At 48.9% G+C, this 6,683-nt stretch overlaps 1 pseudogene; it reads left to right on the top strand.

The window, feature by feature from the left end:
• Positions 1-1,915: 1,915 nt before the first annotated feature.
• On the top strand, positions 1,916-5,452 carry LOC143272661 (small ribosomal subunit protein uS5 pseudogene; annotated as a pseudogene).
• The last annotated feature ends 1,231 nt before the right edge of the window (positions 5,453-6,683 follow it).

Raw genomic sequence — 6,683 nt, forward strand, 5'->3', positions numbered from 1 at the left:
CACTCTCTTTGGGGACTATTTATTTATTTATTTATTTATTTATTTATTTATTTATTTATTTGCAAACCACCACAGGTATTGAAATATGCAGCCCTACAGGCTTTGAAAGTGGAAGAGGCTGTGAGCCAAGGAAAACAGGCCTCTAGAAACCTCCAGAACAGAAGTTCTCAACCTGTGGGTCATGTCCCCTCTTAGGGCCATCTAAAACCATTGGAAAACACAGATATTTACATTATGATTCATAACAATAGCGAAATTACAGTTATGAGGTAGCATCAAAATAATTTCATGGTTGGGGAGTCACCACAGCATGAGGCATTAAAGGGTCACAGCATTAGAAAGTTTGAGAACCACTGCTCTAGAAGCTGGAAAAGGTAAGAAGGCCACTTCCCACCTTCCCAAAAGAAATACAGCCCTGCTGACCCCATCTTGGGCTTTGACCTCCAGGTTACAAGACAGCCAGTTTGTGTTGTTTTAAGCTGGTGGCAGCTCATCACTGTCACGGCAGGCACTGTGTCTGTGGATTCTGTAAGCTCACATCTCAAAAGCAAAGGATTCTCAAATCTTCTCCTCTAGCCCCAGGGCCACCAGGAAAGCTGGCTGTCACCACCAAGTATATGGGTGTAGGAGACCAGCTCAGACCCATCAAAGGGTTCTTGTGGGGAGGAAAGAGGAATGAGGAAGTATTGGATAGAAATATAAACGTAGATGGAGAGAAAGACAGAGATACAGGACAGCTTCGGGAGGGCCCTGGGTCAACACCCAGTCATCCAGAGTTTTAGTCTAATGGGACTTTTATACACTGCCAAGGGACGAGGCAAAAGACCTCCCCCTTTCAAGATCAAAGCACAATGTACAGCCAAGTGCAGACACTTCAAAATGCATGGTAAACATGCCCCTGGCCAAATCATCCTATTATGTAGCCCTGATGGGTAAGGCAAGCTCAGACTTTCTGACCTTGAGTAAGGCCTTACTAGGGAGCCTCTGTGGGCCCCACACATGGGGTGACTAAATAGACATGGAGCTAAAAGGACACAGACACATGTGTGGGTGAGCACACATGATAGGAAGTGACCCATGGTGAGCACACATGATAGGAAGTGACCCACGGTGAGCACACATGATAGGAAGTGACCCATGGTGAGCACACATGATAGGAAGTGGCCCACGGTGAGCACACATGATAGGAAGTGACCCATGGCAAGCACATATGATAGGAAGTGGCCCGTGGACATGAGCCACAGGCTCGAGCCCAAGAGCTGCCTGCAGCTGTCTGCATGGCCCATTGCTCCATCTTCCCCTGGCTTCAAGAAGAGTATCTGGACTCAGCCCAGAGTCATTCTGAACTTGCACTTAGCCTGGTTCTTCTGAGAATAGCTTCTTAACAACAGCGATAACAAGGAGAATTTATTGAGCTATTTCTGTGAACCAGACTGGGTCCTCGACATCTGACATGGGCTCTCCCTCCCTCTCTCTCTCCCCCACCTCTCTCTGATGTTGGGGACAGAATCTAGGTGGCCTCTCCCCCTAAACCCTGTTCTCAGCCCCTTGTCTCATTCTTAAAGCCTCAGTGCTGGGCAGATCCATCCATGTCTGTTATACACCGATAACTGATTTTTACAAAGACCGTTTCTCATATGGACTGAGTTCAGCTCTGTTCCCCTCCTCACAGCTGGTGCCTGTAGTGGGTCAGGGTTCACTAGGTATTTGTTGAAAGGGAGGTGCCTGGTGGGAGGTAGGACAGCTACCTTGCTGTCGTTGATAGAGTTGGGAAAGGCTGTAAATGCAGGGTAGAGCTCTGAGGAGGCAGGTTTCAGGTCAGAAGGAGGAGGCCATAGGGAGGAGACTGATGGAGTTGGAAACTGAAGGAACTCTACTCCGGCCTCAGCATGAAGGTGATGGGACAGCAAGACGGATGACGGAGGACACTGTAGAGACTCAGGCCCGAGCCCTGTGTGCCTCCTGGGGCTGCTGGACCAACAGTCACGCCCTGGGTGGCTTTAGACATTGGACATCTATGGTTCTAGAACCAGAGCCCTTGATTAAGGTGCAGCAGAACCCAGCCCTCCCAGGACTTCGGAGCAGCCCCTGCTTGCCTCTCAGCTGTCCTGGGCTCCCGGTTGATCACTCTAGATTCAGCCATCTCCACGTAGCCTGCAACCTGTGCTTCCTTGGCTCCCGACCCTAGTCCTTGCCCAAATCTACCTACAGAGCCAGTGCCTGCAGGAACAGAATTCCCACCAAGCTGCAGCCTGAGTGGCTAGGCCACTGCCAGAGAAGCAGGCCAGTAACTGTGGAGTCACAATTGTAGCTGAAATAGCAGCAGATTAAGGTGCAGCCACTGTGCCAAAGTTAAAACAACAAAGGTTTATTTCTTTTTTTCTTTCTTTTTTTTCCTCTTCAAGACGGGTTTCTCTGTATAGACCTAGGTGTCCTGGAACTCGCTCTGTAGACCAGGCTAGCCTCAAACTCAGAGATCCACCTAACCTGTCTCTGCCTCCCTTCTAGTGCTGGGATTAAAAGTGTGCACCACCACTGCCTGGCTTCACACAAGGTTTCTAAAACTAATTTCTGCTCATCCACAGTGAAGGACCCTGGGAAGTCACCCACGGTCTCCACAATGGAACAAATAAGAGCCAACAATGAATGGAAGGTGTGATGGTTTGAATAAGAATGGCCCCCATAGACTCGTATATTTGAATGCCTAGTCATCAGGGGGTGGAACCATTTAAAGGGATTAGAAGGATTAGGATTAGAAGGTCGGGCTTTGTTGGAGTGTTACTGAAGTTGGGCTTTGAGGTTTCAAAAGCCCATGCCAAGTCCAGTGTCTCGCTCTCTGCTTGGGATCAGGAAGTAGCTCTCAGCTACTGTTCCAGCTCCATGCTTCCTGCCATGATGATAATGGACTGACCCTCTGAACTGTAAGCAAGACCCCAGTGAAATGCTTTCTGAGAGTTACTGTAGTCATGGTGTCTCTCCACAGCCACAGAGTGACTAAGACAGAGGCCACCAGCTTTAGGGATGTCAATCACCTCATTAACTGCTTCCCCCTGCCTCAGGTGACATGCTGGACCACAGGCCGCAAGGAAAGCAAGTCAAGGTCCCAGAGGTATGTGTCCCTCACAAGAACTGTGTTTCAGTTGGTGGGTCCCTCGGCCAATACAAGGACCCCAAAATGAAGCCCTCTAAGGGAGTTAGAGTATATATATGCATACAGTTACCTTGGGGTTGGGAAGCACCCCCCTCGGGGTGCTGGTCTCAGCTGTCTCTTCTTACCCCTCCATGCCCTCTTCTGATTCTCTCTAGAGCTCTGCTCATCACCAGTACACACCCACATAGACAGCTCTCACTTTGGGGCCTTCCTCCGCATGCTGGAGCATTGTGCCTCAGCTGAGGGGAGCCCCAACCAGTCCTAACGGCTTCCTAAGTCAGTCCTCATGTTTTCCCTGCCAGGGCTGGATTTAGACTCCCAGCTTCTCTCTCTTCTTTGGAAGGAAATCCATGCATTATGGATGAAGGCTATTTCTTATTCAACAGCCAAGAATCACTCTTCCATCAAAATCTGCTCCTTTTCCACACCCCCAGAAATCAAAGCTTGTCTGTGAACTCTCATTTCCTGGCCTGCAACCCTGAAGAGCCAGCTAGAGAAGAAGACTCCCCAGAGGCGTGAAACACAGCCAGGCACGTCCATGGAGACACACTTGGTGCCCCTGCTTTTTATCTTTTTTCCACCCATTCTTTCATTCAGAGTAGGTGTGCATGGATGTGTGTGTGTGCGCACACACACACATGAGCATGCACGCCCATGTATACATCATCATCATCAAGGGTCTTCCTCAGTTATTCCCCATTGTATTTTTGGAGGCAGGACCTCTCACTGAACCCAAAGATCACCAATTTAGTCAGACTACCAGGTCAGTAAACCCCAGAGATCCTTCTGTCTCCACATTCACAGTACTGGAATTACAGGCACACCCAGTTTTTTATACAGGTTCTGGGGACTCTAACTCAGGTCTTAATGCTTACATGCAAGGCACTTCATAAACGAGACTGTAGCATGAATCTTAGAGAGTCTTATTAATAAAATCAAACCCGGGGCCAGTTATTGGGGTGAAGTGCTGGAAGGTCAGAGAATCAGAACAAGCCACAACTAACCTCACCTGGCCAACTTCTCAGCTGGTCTTGTTTCCTCAGACTGGAAACCTGTGTCCTCATCCCAATGGCTCTCAGCTGAACTGCTGCTCGAAACCTGAAAGCTTAACCAGCCAAATGCTTAACCAGCCAAATGCTGCTAGTTTCTGGTCTTCATGCCTTATATACCTTTCTGCTTTCTGCCATCACTCCCTGGGATTAAAGGCTCACTTTCTGGGATTAAAGGCGTGAGTCACCATGCTTGGCTGTATCCTTGAACACATGGATTTCTGCCTCTGGAATGCTAGGATTAAAGGCGTGTGCTACCACTGCCTATCCTCATGTTTAATATTGTGGCTGTCCTGTCTCTGACCCCAGATAAGTTTATTAGGGTACACAATATTTTGGGGAACACAATACCACCACACGAGACCATCTCCCCAGCCCTAGGGAACTGATGGTTTAAAGCTTGCTTTCTACTTCTTCTTTGGGACAACACCAAACAGTGGGTGATGATGGTACAGCAGAAGGGCCCGCAGGACCTGGGGGCCCAGGCTTAGGAGGTGGCAGCTTCTGCTGAGCATTCAGCAGGTCAGAGTCATGGCCAAGGCTGTGGGGCTCATGGGGGTAAAGCTAAAGACAAGGAATGGAATCTCGTCACCACGCTGGGCCACCTGGTCCAGGATAAGAACATCAAGTCCTTGGAGGAGATCCACCTGTGATCCTACCCATGAAGGAATTCGAGATCATTGAGTTTTTTCCCTTGGGAGTATCCCCAAGGGATGAAGTTCTAAAGCTCATTCCAGTGCAGAAGCAGACTCGGGCTGGCCAGGGGACCAGGTCCAAGGCTTTTGTCACTATTGGAGACTACAACAGACAGATTGGTCTTGCTGTTAAGTCCTCCAAGGAGGCAGCCACTACCATCTGAGAGGCCACCCTCTTGGCCAAGCTTCCCATCATCCTTGTGTGGAGAGGCTACTGGTTGTGGGGAGCAAGACTGGTAAGGCCTACACTTCTTCCATGCAAGGTGACAGGCCGCTGTGGCTCCGTGCTGGCATATTGTGTCCCTGTCCCCAGAGACACAGGCATCATCTTTGCTCCTGTGCCCAAGAAGCTACTGATGGTGGCAGGCATTGATGACTGCTACACGTCAGCCAGGGGCTGAACTGCCACCCTGGGCAACTTTGCCAAGGCCACCTTTGATGCCATCTCCAAGACCTACAGCCACTTGACCCCTGACCTCTGGAAAGAGACTGTGTTCAAAACCCACATGAAAGTCTCCATTCAGAAGACCCAGGCTCCCACTGTGGATGCCACATAAGGAGTTTTATAAATAAATAAATAGAGCTGGGTGGTAGTGGTGGTGGTGGTGGTGGTGGTGGCGGCGGCGGCGGCGGCGGCGGCGGCGGCGGCGGCGGCGGCGGCGGCGCACGCCTTTAATCCCAGTACTTGGGAGGCAGAGCCAGGTGGATCTCTGTGAGTTCGAGGCCAGCCTGGACTACCAAGTGAGTCCCAGGAAAAGACACAAAGCTACACAGAGAAACCTTGTCTCGAAAAATCAAAAAATAAATAAATTAAATAAATAAATAAATAAATGAAGTGAATTAAGTCTGTAAATTTTTTTTTTAAGTTTGCTTTCCAGCCTTCCTCGTGCAGACATTGTGACAGGGCCCAGACCTTAGGAGGCCCTCAGACCTTAGCACAACTGACTCCATGATGGAACTGTCATTCAGCCTGTGAAATTCAGCACATAGCACCACCAGTCAGAATGAAAACAAAGACCTAATCCATCTAGGTCCATACAGTTCTGGGAAAGTCTCTAAATGCACTGACCTTGCTTTATGACTCCTGTAGTTCTGCTTCTGGCTAACTGTTCTTGTTAACTGAAGTGTGTCAGCCCAGGACATGGTTTTTGTGCTTAAAAGTTCACCCTGAGAAAGGCTTGGGCCTACAATGGGATGCTGAGCACCCAGTGCAGTTACCAGCTGGCTAATAAAGATTTCTTTCTCTTAAACCCGGGTCCGAGTAGTCTTCTCTGGCAGATGCTCCCAATATGAAGACAAGAAAGCAAACGTTAATGGCTGCACCACAGATTTTTCCTGGTGTGGCAAAGACTCTCGATGCTGATCCTGTTGATTGACAGGTACTGAGCAATAACTGCCAATACACTGTGCTGTGTCTTCTGAATGTGGTCTTCTACTGACTCCCTGATGTGAGATGTGATGTGACTAGCCCCACTTTATCAGAGAGAGAATTGGTGCACAGAGAGGTAAAGGGATTTGTCCAAAGTCACACAGCTAGTGTGCACTGGAGCTGGGACTTGTAGCTAAAGGCTCTTAACCAACATCCGTTACTGCCTCTGTTAAAAAGCTAAGATATATCAACAGCAGTTAGATAGAAATGCGCATAAAGTGCTATGTAGGCATTAAGCCGTATATAAGCCATGGGGTGGATCTCTGTCCACTGACAAGGGAAGATCTCAATACACAGTATTTGGGAGATCCTCCATATCTGTATGAAGCTCTGATGATTTTTCTCTACCAGAGGAGAAA

Source organism: Peromyscus maniculatus, chromosome 4 (genome assembly GCF_049852395.1).
Source record: "Peromyscus maniculatus bairdii isolate BWxNUB_F1_BW_parent chromosome 4, HU_Pman_BW_mat_3.1, whole genome shotgun sequence".
Lineage (NCBI taxonomy): Eukaryota > Metazoa > Chordata > Mammalia > Rodentia > Cricetidae > Peromyscus > Peromyscus maniculatus.